This window comes from Panulirus ornatus, chromosome 20 (assembly GCF_036320965.1).
Source record: "Panulirus ornatus isolate Po-2019 chromosome 20, ASM3632096v1, whole genome shotgun sequence".
Taxonomy (NCBI): Eukaryota; Metazoa; Arthropoda; class Malacostraca; order Decapoda; family Palinuridae; genus Panulirus; species Panulirus ornatus.
In genome coordinates, this window is record NC_092243.1 from 27,474,576 (window position 1) to 27,492,209 (window position 17,634).

The following is a 17,634-nucleotide window of genomic DNA, read 5'->3' on the forward strand; positions in this document are numbered from 1 at the left end:
CCAAAAGTCTCTCTTTCGCGCGCCTGTCAATTAACACGTAATTCAATAACGCTCTCTGGCCATCTCTCCTACTTATATACGTATACTTATGTATATCTCGCTTTTACACCAGGTATTCCCAATCACCAGTCCTTTTTCAGCACATAGATCTAGAAGCTCTTCACCATTTCCATCTACACCACTGAGCACACCATATATACCAATTATTCCCTCAACTGCCACATTACTCACCTTTGCATTCTAATCACCCATCACTATAACCCGGTCTCGTGCATCAAAACCGCTAACACACTCATTCAGCTGCTCCCAAAACACTTGCTTCTCATGATCTTTCCTCTCATGCTCAGGTGCATATGCACCAATAATCACCCATCTCTCTCCATCGACTTTCAGTTTTACCCATATTAATCGAGAATTTACTTTCTTACATTCTATCACATACTCCCACAACTCCTGTTTCAGGAGTACTGCTACTTCTTCCCTTGCTCTTGTCCTCTCACTAACCCCTGGCTTTACTCCCAAACCACTCTTCCCCTTTGCCCTTGAGCTTCGTTTCACTCAGAGCCAGAACATCCAGGTTCCTTTCCTCAAACATACTAACTATCTCTCCTTTTTTCACATCTTGGTTACATCCACACACATTTAAACACCCCAATCTGAGTCTACGAGGAAGATGAGCACTCCCCGCGTGACTCCTTCTGTTTCCCATTTGTTAGAAAGTTAAAATTACAAAGAGGGGAGGATTTCTGGCCCCCCGTTCCCGTTCCCTCTAGTCGCCTTCTACGACACATGAGGAATGCGTGGGAAGTATTCTTTCACCCCTATCATTAGGGATAATATATATATATATATATATATATATATATATATATATATTTTTTTTTTTTTTTTTTTTTTATACTTTGTCGCTGTCTCCCGCGTTTGCGAGGTAGCGCAAGGAAACAGACGAAAGAAATGGCCCAACCCCCCCCCCCATACACATGTACATACACACGTCCACACACGCAAATATACATACCTACACAGCTTTCCATGGTTTACCCCAGACGCTTCACATACCTTGATTCACTCCACTGACAGCACGTCAACCCCTGTATACCACATCGCTCCAATTCACTCTATTCCTTGCCCTCCTTACACCCTCCTGCATGTTCAGGCCCCGATCACACAAAATCTTTTTCACTCCATCTTTCCACCTCCAATTTGGTCTCCCTCTTCTCCTCGTTCCCTCCACCTCCGACACATATATCCTCTTGGTCAATCTTTCCTCACTCATTCTCTCCATGTGACCAAACCATTTCAAAACACCCTCTTCTGCTCTCTCAACCACGCTCTTTTTATTTCCACACATCTCTCTTACCCTTACGTTACTTACTCGATCAAACCACCTCACACCACACATTGTCCTCAAACATCTCATTTCCAGCACATCCATCCTCCTGCGCACAACTCTATCCATAGCCCACGCCTCGCAACCATACAACATTGTTGGAACCACTATTCCTTCAAACATACCCATTTTTGCTTTCCGAGATACTGTTCTCGACTTCCACACATTTTTCAAGGCTCCCAAAATTTTCGCCCCCTCCCCCACCCTATGATCCACTTCCGCTTCCATGGTTCCATCCGCTGACAGATCCACTACCAGATATCTAAAACACTTCACTTCCTCCAGTTTTTCTCCATTCAAACTTACCTCCCAATTGACTTGACCCTCAACCCTACTGTACCTAATAACCTTGCTCTTATTCACATTTACTCTTAACTTTCTTCTTCCACACACTTTACCAAACTCAGTCACCAGCTTCTGCAGTTTCTCACATGAATCAGCCACCAGCGCTGTATCATCAGCGAACAACAACTGGCTCACTTCCCAAGCTCTCTCATCCCCAACAGACTTCATACTTGCCCCTCTTTCCAGGACTCTTGCATTTACCTCCCTAACAACCCCATCCATAAACAAATTAAACAACCATGGAGACATCACACACCCCTGCCGCAAACCTACATTCACTGAGAACCAATCACTTTCCTCTCTTCCTACACGTACACATGCCTTACATCCTCGATAAAAACTTTTCACTGCTTCTAACAACTTGCCTCCCACACCATATATTCTTAATACCTTCCACAGAGCATCTCTATCAACTCTATCATATGCCTTCTCCAGATCCATAAATGCTACATACAAATCCATTTGCTTTTCTAAGTATTTCTCACATACATTCTTCAAAGCAAACACCTGATCCACACATCCTCTACCACTTCTGAAACCGCACTGCTCTTCCCCAATCTGATGCTCTGTACATGCCTTCACCCTCTCAATCAATACCCTCCCATATAATTTACCAGGAATACTCAACAAACTTATACCTCTGTAATTTGAGCACTCACTCTTATCCCCTTTGCCTTTGTACAATGGCACTATGCACGCATTCCGCCAATCCTCAGGCACCTCACCATGAGTCATACATACATTAAATAACCTTACCAACCAGTCAACAATACAGTCACCCCCTTTTTTAATAAATTCCACTGCAATACCATCCAAACCTGCTGCCTTGCCGGCTTTCATCTTCCGCAAAGCTTTTACTACCTCTTCTCTGTTTACCAAATCATTTTCCCTAACCCTCTCACTTTGCACACCACCTCGACCAAAACACCCTATATCTGCCACTCTGTCATCAGACACATTCAACAAACCTTCAAAATACTCATTCCATCTCCTTCTCACATCACCACTACTTGTTATCACCTCCCCATTTACGCCCTTCACTGAAGTTCCCATTTGCTCCCTTGTCTTACGCACCCTATTTACCTCCTTCCAGAACATCTTTTTATTCTCCCTAAAATTTACTGATAGTCTCTCACCCCAACTCTCATTTGCCCTTTTTTTCACCTCTTGCACCTTTCTCTTGACCTCCTGTCTCTTTCTTTTATACTTCTCCCACTCAATTGCATTTTTTCCCTGCAAAAATCGTCCAAATGCCTCTCTCTTCTCTTTCACTAATACTCTTACTTCTTCATCCCACCACTCACTACCCTTTCTAAACAGCCCACCTCTCACTCTTCTCATGCCACAAGCATCTTTTGCGCAATCCATCACTGATTCCCTAAATACATCCCATTCCTCCCCCACTCCCCTTACTTCCATTGTTCTCACCTTTTTCCATTCTGTACACAGTCTCTCGTGGTACTTCCCCACACAGGTCTCCTTCCCAAGCTCACTTACTCTCACCACCTTCTTCACCCCAACATTCACTCCTCTTTTCTGAAAACCCATACTAATCTTCACCTTAGCCTCCACAAGATAATGATCAGACATCCCTCCAGTTGCACCTCTCAGCACATTAACATCCAAAAGTCTCTCTTTCGCACGCCTGTCAATTAACACGTATATATATATATATATATATATATATATATATATATATATATATATATATATATATATATATATATATATATATATATATATATATATATATATATATATATATATATATATATATATATATATCTATATATATATATATATATATATATATATATATATATATATATATATATATATATATATATATATATATATATATATATATATATAGATTTATGTTCTGAAAAAGGACTGATGATTGGGAATACCTGGTTTAAAAAGCGAGATATACATAAGTATACTTATGTAAGTAGGAGAGATGGCCAGAGAGCGTTATTGGATTACGTGTTAATTGACAGGCGTGCGAAAGAGAGACTTTTGGATGTTAATGTGCTGAGAGGTGCAACTGGAGGGATGTCTGATCATTATCTTGTGGAGGCTAAGGTGAAGATTAGTATGGGTTTTCAGAAAAGAGGAGTGAATGTTGGGGTGAAGAAGGTGGTGAGAGTAAGTGAGCTTGGGAAGGAGACCTGTGTGGGGAAGTACCAGGAGAGACTGTGTACAGAATGGAAAAAGGTGAGAACAATGGAAGTAAGGGGAGTGGGGGAGGAAAGGGATGTATTTAGGGAATCAGTGATGGATTGCGCAAAAGATGCTTGTGGCATAAGAAGAGTGGGAGGTGGGCTGTTTAGAAAGGGTAGTGAGTGGTGGGATGAAGAAGTAAGAGTATTAGTGAAAGAGAAGAGAGAGGCATTTGGACGATTTTTGCAGGGAAAAATGCAATTGAGTGGGAGAAGTATAAAAGAAAGAGACAGGAGGTCAAGAGAAAGGTGCAAGAGGTGAAAAAAAGGGCAAATGAGAGTTGGGGTGAGAGACTATCAGTAAATTTTAGGGAGAATAAAAAGATGTTCTGGAAGGAGGTAAATAGGGTGCGTAAGACAAGGGAGCAAATGGGAACTTCAGTGAAGGGCGTAAATGGGGAGGTGATAACAAGTAGCGGTGATGTGAGAAGGAGATGGAATGAGTATTTTGAAGGTTTGTTGAATGTGTCTGATGACAGAGTGGCAGATATAGGGTGTTTTGGTCGAGGTGGTGTGCAAAGTGAGAGGGTTAGGGAAAATGATTTGGTAAACAGAGAAGAGGTAGTAAAAGCTTTGCGGAAGATGAAAGCCGGCAAGGCAGCAGGTTTGGATGGTATTGCAGTGGAATTTATTAAAAAAGAGGGTGTCTGTATTGTTGACTGGTTGGTAAGGTTATTTAATGTATGTATGACTCATGGTGAGGTGCCTGAGGATTGGCGGAATGCGTGCATAGTGCCATTGTACAAAGGCAAAGGGGATAAGAGTGAGTGCTCAAATTACAGAGGTATAAGTTTGTTGAGTATTCCTGATAAATTATATGGGAGGGTATTGATTGAGAGGGTGAAGGCATGTACAGAGCATCAGATTGGGGAAGAGCAGTGTGGTTTCAGAAGTGGTAGAGGATGTGTGGATCAGGTGTTTGCTTTGAAGAATGTATGTGAGAAATACTTAGAAAAGCAAATGGATTTGTATGTAGCATTTATGGATCTGGAGAAGGCATATGATAGAATTGATAGAGATTCTCTGTGGAAGGTATTAAGAATATATGGTGTAGGAGGCAAGTTGTTAGAAGCAGTGAAAAGTTTTTATCGAGGATGTAAGGCATGTGTACGTGTAGGAAGAGAGGAAAGTGATTGGTTCTCAGTGAATGTAGGTTTGCGGCAGGGGTGTGTGATGTCTCCATGGTTGTTTAATTTGTTTATGGATGGGGTTGTTAGGGAGGTAAATGCAAGAGTCCTGGAAAGAGGGGCAAGTATGAAGTCTGTTGGGGATGAGAGAGCTTGGGAAGTGAGTCAGTTGTTGTTCGCTGATGATACAGCGCTGGTGGCTGATTCATGTGAGAAACTGCAGAAGCTGGTGACTGAGTTTGGTAAAGTGTGTGGAAGAAGAAAGTTAAGAGTAAATGTGAATAAGAGCAAGGTTATTAGGTACAGTAGGGGTGAGGGTCAAGTCAATTGGGAGGTGAGTTTGAATGGAGAAAAACTGGAGGAAGTGAAGTGTTTTAGATATCTGGGAGTGGATCTGTCAGCGGATGGAACCATGGAAGCGGAAGTGGATCATAGGGTGGGGGAGGGGGCGAAAATTTTGGGAGCCTTGAAAAATGTGTGGAAGTCGAGAACATTATCTCGGAAAGCAAAAATGGGTATGTTTGAAGGAATAGTGGTTCCAACGAAGTTGTATGGTTTCGAGGCATGGGCTATGGATAGAGTTGTGCGCAGGAGGATGGATATGCTGGAAATGAGATGTTTGAGGACAATGTGTGGTGTGAGGTGGTTTGATCGAGTGAGTAACGTAAGGGTAAGAGAGATGTGTGGAAATAAAAAGCGCGTGGTTGAGAGAGCAGAAGAGGGTGTTTTGAAGTGGTTTGGGCACATGGAGAGAATGAGTGAGGAAAGATTGACCAAGAGGATATTTGTGTCGGAGGTGGAGGGAACGAGGAGAAGAGGGAGACCAAATTGGAGGTGGAAAGATGGAGTGAAAAAGATTTTGTGTGATCGGGGCCTAAACATGCAGGAGGGTGAAAGGAGGGCAAGGAATAGAGTGAATTGGATCGATGTGGTATACCGGGGTTGACGTGCTGTCAGTGGATTGAATCAAGGCATGTGAAGCGTCTGGGGTAAACCATGGAAAGCTGTGTAGGTATGTATATTTGCGTGTGTGGACGTATGTATATACATGTGTATGGTAGGGTTGGGACATTTCTTTCGTCTGTTTCCTTGCGCTACCTCGCAAACGCGGGAGACAGCGACAAAGTATAATAAATAAATAAATATAAATATATGTATATATATATATATATATATATATATATATATATATATATATATATATATATATATATATATATATATATATATATATCTATATATATGTATATATACATATATATATATATATATATATATATATATATATATATATATATATATATATATATATATATATATATATATATATATATATATATATATATATATATATATATATATGTGTGTGTGTGTGTGTGTATGTTTTTAGTTTTTTTGGAGGTATACTAGTCCTATTCATTTATGTCGCCTCATTAGCTTCAAACGAATCTTTTAAAACCTCTTTTTTCTATGCCGGACTCATCGTTTTTGTCTCGTTCTTCCTATCAATATTTTTTTCTTTTCAGAGATACTTTGTTTTTTTTCCAACTAGTCTCCATACAACACTCCTTTCAATTTACTAAAAATGCATTAGATTATTCATCTGACTTAACACTACTTATTTACAATTTCCCAGCAATAAAAATAACTATTGTAGTAATCTTATATTTACTCTTTACACTTATTGTTGTAGTGGAGGTGACATCAGTTTTTCTAGGAGCCCTACGCCCATCAAAGTAAATGACAACACCGACCCGGAAAACACACCCACTATTTAAAATTATAAATGGAGCTATGGTCTACATACCTATTCCAAGAAATATTTCAACACTGAAATTTCGGCTCCTTATTAGGCTTGTGCCTCTCGGTTTAAATCCTTATAGGAATCTTCCTCGCAATACATTACACAGCAGATATTAATTTAGCCTCCTCCAAAGTTGCCCACAACTGTCGCGACGTTAATTATGGCTGACTCTTGCGGACAACAAATGCCAAAAGGGGCATCATTCTTTTTTATCTGCCTCTACATACATATTGGACGAGGAATTTACTAGGATCTTTCTTATTTATTGAAGTTTGAATAACTGGAGTTTTCATTTTATTCGCCACAGTGGCAACGGCTTTCTAGGGATACGTTTTACCCTGAGGTCAAATATCTTTCTTAGGAGCCACTGTAATTACAAACCTGTTTTCCACGATCCCCTATGTAGGTACTGATCTAGTACAATGAATTTGAGGAGGATTTTCTGTAACAAATGCCACCCTAACGCGATTCTTCACTCTCCATTTCTTATTACCCTTTGTAGTTATAGCACTCTCCGTTATTCATATTGTTTTCCTTCACCAAAGGGGATTGGGGAATCCACTAGGCATTTCGAGGCAACCAGACAGGGTTCCTTTCCACCCTTACTTCTCTTTTAAAGATTTAGTTGGATTTATCGTTCTGCTCACACTACTAGTCATAATTACACTACTAGACCCATACCTCTTAGGAGATCCCGACAACTTCATCCCAGCTAATCCAATATCCACCCCAGCATACATTCAGCCCGAATGATACTTCTTATTCGCTTATGCTATTTTACGTTCCATCCCCAACAAAATGGAGGGGTTATTGCCCTGGTTTTGTCAGTTGCCATCATTATAATTTTACCTGCAACACACTGTTCAAAATTCCGAAGACTAACATTTTATACCCTGAGTCAATTCTTGTTCTGATCCCTAGTATCAATTTCAATTTTACTTACATGAATTGTAGCACGGCCAGTAGAAGATCCCTACATTTTAACCGGACAAATTTTAACCGTTCTATATTTCTTTTACTTTGTAATCAATCCCATTTCTATGTACTTATGAGATTCCCTACTAGATTGATTAATTAGTTTATATAAAACCAGCGTTTTGAAAACGCTTAAAAAGAGATATCACTCTTATTAATCGAATTATATAATATATTATATTAATTATCATTTAAATGATAAATAAACAATAGCATAAAGATTTAAACCCCATAGAAAATGAGATAATTCAACGACACTGGGAGAAAACTTTTTCAGGCTAAGTACATAAGCTTATCATAACGGAAACGGGGCAATGTTCCACGAATCCAAATAAAAACAAAAGCTACACCTACTAATTTGACATAAAAAAAGAAGCTGGAAAGATCGCACCCAGAAAATATTTCTCTAAAAAGCATCCTTGTAAATAAAATTCTCCTATATTCCGACATAAAAATAAGAGCAAAGCCTTCCCCCTCCTCCCCCTATATTCAGTATTAAACCCAGAAACCAATTCAGATTCACCCTCAGCAAAATCGAAAGGCATTCGATTAGTTTCAGCTAAACAAGATGCTAACCATATTCCGCTCAAAGGCAGAGTAATTCATAAAAACCAAACTTTTTCTTGATACAACCTAAAAAGTTCCAAATTAAATCTCTCGGTTAGAAATAAAAATCTCAATAAAAGTAAAGCTAAACTAACCTTATAAGAAATGGTTTGCGCTACGGCACGCAATCTCCCCAGCAAAGAATACTTTCTATTGGAATATCAGCCTGCTCTCATAACAGGATATACTCCCAATCTCAAACAACACATAAAAAACAAAGCTCCCATGTAAAAATTCATTATCCCTAAATCATAAGGCATAACTGACCACCCAACCAAAGAGACAGTCAAACTAAACACAGGAGACAAATAATATACTAAAAATTTAGACAAAAACGGAAAGGTTTGTTCCTTAGAAAACAACTTCACAGCGTCAGAAAAAGGTTGCAAAATCCCCGCAATCCCTACATTAGTAGGCCCCTCACGAATCTGCACATACCCTAGGACCTTTCGCTCCAGCAAGGTCACAAACGCTACAGCTACTAATACACAAATAATTACCAACAAGTGCTTTAAAGCAGAAACAATAAAAATGATTAACTAAACTTATCACAAAAACAAAAAAGTTAGCATATTACCTATAGACATCAAGTTCTATATAATTAGATTCCTAAAAGTAATGCATAATTCTGCCAAAGTAATATTTCTCATTAGAAAATTATTTCAACTCTTAAATCCTTTCGTACTAAAAGAGCCACATTTTCCATAGGAGATAGAAACCGACCTGGCTTACGCCGGTCTGAACTCAAATCATGTAAAGATTTAAAGGTCGAACAGACCTCCTCTAATAGCCCCTACGCCATCAAGGATCTTTAATTCAACATCGAGGTCACAAACCATTTTTTCGATATGGACTCTCAAAAAAGATTACGCTGTTATCCCTAAAGTAACTTAGTCTGATTTCTCCAAAAGAGGATCAATATGATTTCCATGATAAGATAATTAATTTACAAACAAAGCCGTTACTTATTGTACTCCTGTCGCCCCAACAAAATATTTCAACTTGATAACACTAAATATATAACTAATCTCTAAAATCTATTAGCTGAAATATAAAGATTTATCGGGTCTTATCGTCCCCCCATATTATTTAAGCCTTTTCACTTAAACGTAAAATTCAAAATTTGCAATAGAGACAGTTAACTTCTTGTTCAACCGTTCATAACAGTCCCCAATTAAATGACAAATTATTATGCTACCTTAGCACGGTCATACTACCGCGGCCGTTAAACTCAAACATCACTGGACAGGCTAGACTTTATATAAACTTCCATAAAGACATGTTTTTGATAAAGAGGCAGAAATTTTATTTGCCGAGTTCATTTACTGCATCTTCAATTTATCAACAAAGAACAATTTCTATTTCACTTAATTAATTCCTTACAAAGACAGTTCTACTAATAGAATCATTATTTCTAATAATGCATCGTTTATCATTAAAATTTCGTATTAATAAAGCAAAAGTCAAACAATTATCAATCACTAAAAACTTTAGTTAAAACACTTTACTAACATAGCTATTTCTAAGCCTAGTTAAAATAAAACTCAATCATATCACTTTATGTTTGATTGACTAATTAGAAGCTTTTCCCTCCAATTATATACTTGAATTAGTTTTATTTACATTCAAACAAACTTAAATTTTTTCTGAAATAACCAGATATCAAAAGACTCGATTAGTATTTCACCACTAAAAAACTATTAAGAACTTATTTACAACTAAGACGGTCTTAATCTTTTAGCTATTCTTTTTTAGGGATTTCCAATCTATCTAGAAAGTTTAAATTCTCCCTGATACAAAAAGTAAAAAATTTCATATTTTCTTTTCTAAAATTAAATTTTTCATTATATTTAAACTTTCCCTCACGGTACTTTTAAGCCATAGTTTTAATCTAAATTCCATTATACTAATCAATTAACTATTGAAAATTATATTTCTTGATAAATCAAAAAATTCTATTTAACTCCCCAAACAAGTTTCCACTTAAACAAATCAAATCGCACGAATATCTTTTCAGCGTAAGTGAAACGCTTAACTAAAAAGCTTTGCTTTACTTCTAGGTGCACTTTCCAGTACACCCACTGTGTTACGACTTATCTCATCTAACTTAATGAAAGCGACGGGCAATATGTACACACTTTAGAGCTAATACCATTTTACTTTATTAAAATTAAAATTACAATTGAATCCATCTTCATATGCTTATCCTAGACATAATCCGCTTGACGTTAAAAACCATTGTAACCCATTTTTACTTATCCATTCGCAGCACCTTGATCTAATTTGCTTGGTTTAATAACCAATTACAATAATCAATCAAAATTATCTGTAATGAAGGTATACTAACTATAGAAGAATAAGAAAGATTTTACGTGGTTTATCGTTTATAAAACAGGTTCCTCCAACTAGACTAAAGTACCGCCAGGTTCTTTGAATTCAAAATCAATTTATTGCTGATACTCAAGTTTTACAATATTTGCTCCTATTAGAGTAACAGGGTATCTAATCCTAGTCCTTACCTAAATCTTCTAGGCTTCAATTTGAGTTTAATAAAACTTGCATTCAATTTTTTTAAATCTAATAGACAAATTTCACTTATTATTATATTGAACACACAATTTTCATTCAACTTCACTCATCTAACCTTACACTTATTCACCTTTACTAGGACATCGAGTTTAACCGCGGCTGCTGGCACAAGTTTTAACCTGACCTAAATGGGATTTGCTTAATCCACACTTATCTGATTCATTAAATTTTTAATACTGCACTTCTAAAAGTTATAGCTCCTACTACCATTTCATAAACTCCTTCGTATCTAACGAACGGTGCCCAAATTACAAACTAAAATTTGCATGTATTTTTCAAGCCAATTAATAGAGGTAATAGCAAGAATCAAACTATAGACTACATGAGCCAAATTACATGAACCCACCTATTTTAAATACACATCATAGTAACATTATAAGAATTTTTTTATTAAGATTTTAATATTAAAAAGATATCAACCTACGATTTTGAATTACCAAACGTTTAGCAAGCGTCCGATAGTTTAATGGGAACTTCGATTTTTACCGATTAGGCGAAAATTCAAATTCACCTAGCAATTCGATTATTCGTGTTTTAATTATATATATATATATATATACATTTAAATAAATGTAATTAGAAATTTCACTATAAGTAAAGAGCTAAATTTCATACAAAAATACAAAAATGTATAAAACCAAGATATATCTTAAGGTCGAACATATAAAGTGCAAATAAGATTAAAAAGAATCCAGTAGGTCTACAAAGAGCCATCTAAAAATCTCTACATTTGAGATGACTCCCAGGGAAACTCCCTACTTTTGCTTCCAAGAAAGTAGTAGGGGTTTCTCTCGGAGTCATCCGTATATACCAGTTATAAATTTTTATAAACGTTTTAGGAGTATATAAATAATGTTGAACAATAATAAACAACAATAAGTCTCCAAGAATAAATGTATATATAGCATGCTCCTGACCCATGCAGCTAAAACCTCCCAGTATAAATGATAAACCTCAAATATATTTATTTTCTACACTACAACCCCCCCCCCCCCCCCACTTAATAAAATTTCTTAATTCTAGACAACTCACCTGGTAATTTTATTTCAAAATATAATTTCATTCTTTTGATTCATTAGATATGATGCCTGACAAAAGGTTTGTTTTGATGGGACAAGTATTGTAGGTTGACCTGCTCATATTACAGGTAATGGACTTACACCAATTACAAGAATATCAAAAATTCTTATGCTCTTTACACCATCTCATATTTTACTCTAAAAAGATAAGCTAAGTTTAAGCTAATGGGCTCATACCCCATCCATGTGAATCTTTCACTCTTTTTTATGTCATTTTTCTCACAAAAATGTTATTCAGATTTCTTCTTGTCACAGGAACTGTCCTAGCTTTATCTTCTAACTCTTGGCTCGTAGCTTGAATTGGACTAGAACAAAATTTAATATCATTCATTCCTATTTTAACTAGAAGGAAAGATAAATTTTCCTGTGAAGCGGCGCTTAAATACTTCCTAATCCAAGCTATTGGGTCAGCCCTTATTATTTTTGCAGCACCAATTTCAATCAACTCAGAAATATTCTACTCTACTATTCTATTCGTTTTGATTCTAAAATTAGGAGCAAGCCCATTCCATTTCTGACTTCCTGCAGTAATAGAAGGTCTAAACTGAATCCAGGCAATTATCTTAGTAACAGTTCAGAAAATCGCTCCTATGTTTTTAATCTGCCATATCGCTACAAATTCACTAATCTCTTATATCATAATTCTATGTGCAATGCTATCGCTATAATTGGGTCTGTAGGTGGATTAAATCAGACTTCCCTACGAAAAATATTGGCATTCGCCTCGTTAAATCATATTGGATGGATGCTTACTGCCCTCACAATTAGAGAATCGTCTTGACTAATCTATTTTTCATTTTACTGTATCATCTCAGTATCCATCTGCCTCCAATTTAATTTTCAACAAACATTCTACTTACCACAACTCTTTATAAACAAAAGCTTAACTCCACATACAAACCTAGTAAACTCTTTTTCAATGCTTTCTTTAGGGGGGTTACCCCCTTGCACCGGATTTATCCCCAAATGAATTATAATTGAATCAATAACTATAGCAAAGATATTCTTACCCGCTTTAATTCTAATTGCTTCCTCCTTAATTACACTTTATTTCTACCTCCGAATAGCCATTAGTTACTTATCATTAATTTCCTTCAAGATAAAACTAAGATTAAATCTGTCACCCTACGTTAGATCTTTAAGTCCAATATTTATCTCAATAAATCAATTTATACTCCTCATCCCATCAATCTTCATTTTAGTTTAAGATTTTAAGTTATTTAAACTAACGTCCTTCAAAGACGTAAAAAAAAGATAGACTCTTTTAAATCTTAAGATCAAGTATACGCTTACATCTCCAGATTTGCAATCTGGTATTCTAGAATTAAACTACCGAACCTGATGAGAAAGAATAATCTTTTTAATAGATTTACAATCTATCGCTTATAACTCAGCCATCACATCACGCAACGATGATTTTTTTCAACAAATCATAAAGACATTGGTACCTTATATTCTATTTTTGGAGCATGAGCTAGGATAGTAGGAACTTCTTTAAGACTTATCATTCGAGCAGAACTAGGTCAACCAGGGAGGCTGATTGGAGATGACCAAATCTATAATGTAGTCGTAACAGCCCATGCTTTTGTAATATTTTTTTTTCCATAGTAATGCCCATTATAATTGGAGGATTTGGAAATTGACTCGTTCCTATTATATTAGGAGCCCCCGATATGGCATTTCTCCGAATGAATAACATGAGATTCTGGCTCTTACCTCCCTCTCTAACACTCCTGCTAGCTAGGGGTATAGTAGAGAGGGAGTGGGAACTGGTTGAACAGTTTATCCCCCCCCCCCCCCCCCTCGCAAGGCGCAGTAGCTCAAGCTGATGCATCGGTAGATCTAGGTATTTTCTCTCTTCACCTTGCTGGTGTATCATCTATTCTTGGAGCCGTAAACTTCATTACGACGGTGATTAACATACGATCTTCAGGTATAACATTTGACCGAATACCCCTGTTTGTCTGATCCGTCTTTATTACTGCCATTTTACTTCTTCTATCCCTCCCAGTACTAGCAGGGGCTATTACTATACTCCTTAATGACCGTAATTTGAACACATCGTTCTTCGATCCAGTAGGAGGAGGTGACCCGATTCTCTATCAACACTTATTCTGATTCTTTGGCCACCGGGAAGTTTATATTCTTATTCTACCAGCATTCGGTATAATCTCTCACATCGTTTCCCAAGAATCTAATGAAAAGAAACCCTTCGGGGCCTTAGGAATAATTTACGCCATACTATCAATTGGCCTTTTAGGATTCATAGTATGAGCACATCACATATTTACAGTAGGAATAGACGTTGAAATTCGAACCTACTTCACTTCGGCGACAATAATTATTGCTGTTCCCACAGGAATTAAAGTATTCAGATGGTTGGGCACCCTACATGGAGCGCACTTCACACTAACTACATCCCTCCTATGATCATTAGGATTTATCTTCTTATCACAGTAGGGGGATCAACAGGAATTGTTTTGGCCAATTCATCTATTGATATTATTCTCCACGACACATGCTATGTAGTGGCCCATTTCCATTACGTGTTATCTATAGGAGCAGTGTTTGGCATCTTCGCAGGAATTGCACATTGATTCCTTCTGTTTACAGGTGTCACCCTAAACCCCAAATGATTAAAAATCCAGTTTACAGCCATATTTATTGGAGTAAACATCACGTTCTTTCCACAACATTTCCTAGGACTAAGCGGTATACCCCAGCGTTACTCAGATTATCCAAATGCCTATTCGACCTGAAACGTGATTTCATCAATAGGCTCATCCATATCTCTAGTTGCCGTTCTATTATTTGTATTCATTATCTGAGAGGGGCTAGCCTCTAAACGTCCAATTTTATTTAACTCATTTATACCTACCTCAATCGAGTGAATTCATCCCTATCCACCTACCGATCATTGTTATATGGAAATTCCTCTTCTACCTGCATTCTAAGATGGCAGAATAATGCGCAGGATTTAAGCTCCTGATATGGAGAATTTCTCCTCTTAGAATTTAATGGCAACATGAAGATATCTAGGATTCCAAGATAGAGCCTCCCCACTAATAGAGCAATTAATTTTCTTCCATGATCACACCATAATTATCCTGATCGTAATTACTTTCCTCTTAGGATACATAATGGCATCTCTACTATTTAACACCCTAACTAACCGGTTTTTACTAGAAAACCAAACAATCAAAATAATTTGAACTATCCTACCAGCAGTTATTTTAGTAATTATTGCCCTCCCATCACTTCGTCTCCTGTACCTACTCGATGAAGTCAACTCCCTCAGACTTACTATTAAAACCGTAGGCCATCAATGATATTGAAGGTATGAATACTTTGATTTGCCGAGGTAGAATTTGACTCCTATGTGACGCCATCCAACGACTTAGAACAATTTGGATATCGTCTCCTTGACGTGGATAACCGTATAGTAATTCCCATGGACACACAAATCCGAGTCCTAGTTACCGCAGCCGACGTAATTTGACTCCTATGTGACGCCATCCAACGACTTAGAACAATTTGGATATCGTCTCCTTGACGTGGATAACCGTATAGTAATTCCCATGGACACACAAATCCGAGTCCTAGTTACCGCAGCCGACGTAATTCACTCCTGAACAGTTCCATCTTTGGGAGTAAAAACAGATGCCGTACCTGGACGATTAAATCCAGTAAGATTTGTAGCTCCCCGACCTGGATTGTTGTTCGGTCAATGCTCAGAAATTTGCGGGGCCAACCACAGATTTATGCCCATCGTAGTTGAATCAGTTTCTACTAACTCTTTCTTATCATGAGTGGCAACTTCAAGAGAAGATTCACCCGATGACTGATGAAAGTGTAGGTCTTTTAAACCTATCATGGTACCTAGATACCTCAGGTGATTTTTTTTTCTTTGTATTGAAAAATTAGTTAAACCATAATGCAAGCTTGTCAAGCTTGAGTTGTCCTAGGGACATTTTTCTATGCCACAAATAAGACCTCTTATATGATTTAACTTATTTATCATATTCTTGTTCAGCTTAGCTCTATTCACCGTCTTGAAGTACTTTATCTTCCCACCTAAAAAATTGACGTCTTTCCCGAACAACCAAAACAAATCGAAAAAAAAACTGAAAATGATAACTAGTTTATTCTCCATTTTCGAACCCTCTTCTAGTTTATTTTCAATTCCCCTAAATTGGTTATCAACCTTTATTGGAGTTTTATTTCTACCCATATCTTATTGAGCCTCACCTTCTCGATGATTAGTTATCTGATCAAAGCTAATACAAACCCTCCACTCAGAATTAAAATCCCTCCTATCGAGTTCACATATTGGAGTGACCTTAATTATAACCTCGCTTTTTAGACTAATTGTGTTCAACAATTCTTTAGGCTTACTGCCCTATATCTTCACAAGATCTAGCCACATGGCCATAACCCTCTCTCTAGCTCTTCCAATCTGAGTAACTTTAATGGTTTATGGTTGATTAAAACACACACAACACTTATTCGCCCACTTAGTTCCTCAAGGAACACCAAGAATTCTAATACTATTCATAGTTGTAATTGAATCAATTAGAAACTTGATTCGACCTTGAACTATAGCAATTCGATTGGCAACTAATATAATTGCTGGTCATCTTCTCTTAACTCTTTTAAGACAATCCGGACCTCACATAACGTCATCCACTTTACTCTATATCCTTATTATCTCTCAAATCTTACTTCTTCTTCTTGAATCAGCTGTTGCACTTATTCAGTCCTATGTATTCACTGTCCTAGAAACTCTCTACACAAGAGAAATTAACTAATGTCATCTTCTCACGGATTTCACCCCTACCATCTAGTAAACGAAAGTCCATAACCCTTAACAGGATCTATTAGAGCAATAATACTTACCACTGGCTTGGTAAAATTATTTCAAGAAACCGATATTAGGCTTCTTCTCTTAGGAGTAATTAGGACCATTCTAACAATAATTCAGTGATGACGAGATGTTACCCGAGAAGCTACCTACCAGGGCTTACACACATCAGTAGTCAGGAATGGTCTCTGATGGGGTATAATTTCATTTATTGCTTCAGAAGTTTTGTTCTTTTTCTCTTTTTTTAGGGGGCCTTCTTTCACAGAGGGTTAGCCCCCACAGTTGAAATCGGAACTTCGTGACCTCCTGCCGGGATTCAACCATTTAATCCCTTCCAAATTCCGCTTCTGAATACAACAATTCTAATCTCTTCCGGAGCGACAGTAACTTGAGCTCACCACTCTATTATAGAATCTAAACACTCAGAGGCTATCCAGAGACTCTTTTTGACATTTTTAATGGGTGCCTATTTTACTGCCCTACAGGCATTAGAATATTTCGAAGCTACCTTCACTATTGCAGACTCAGTTTATGGTTCTACTTTTTTTGTAGCGACTGGATTTCATGGTCTCCGTGTAATTATTGGAACGTTATTTTTAAGAGCCTGCTTATATCGGCTTTGTATATGTCATTTCT

At 37.2% G+C, this 17,634-nt stretch overlaps 5 pseudogenes; 4 read left to right on the plus strand and 1 right to left on the minus strand.

Annotated features, from left to right (window-relative positions):
- Positions 1-6,824: 6,824 nt before the first annotated feature.
- On the plus strand, positions 6,825-7,958 carry LOC139755795 (cytochrome b-like; annotated as a pseudogene).
- Positions 7,959-8,054: 96 nt separating this feature from the next.
- On the minus strand, positions 8,055-9,308 carry LOC139755729 (NADH-ubiquinone oxidoreductase chain 1-like; annotated as a pseudogene).
- Positions 9,309-12,364: 3,056 nt separating this feature from the next.
- LOC139755796 (NADH-ubiquinone oxidoreductase chain 2-like) lies at positions 12,365-13,344 on the plus strand (annotated as a pseudogene).
- Positions 13,345-14,879: 1,535 nt separating this feature from the next.
- Positions 14,880-15,946, plus strand: LOC139755731 (cytochrome c oxidase subunit 2-like; annotated as a pseudogene).
- Positions 15,947-16,267: 321 nt separating this feature from the next.
- LOC139755797 (ATP synthase subunit a-like) lies at positions 16,268-16,945 on the plus strand (annotated as a pseudogene).
- Positions 16,946-17,634: the final 689 nt, after the last annotated feature.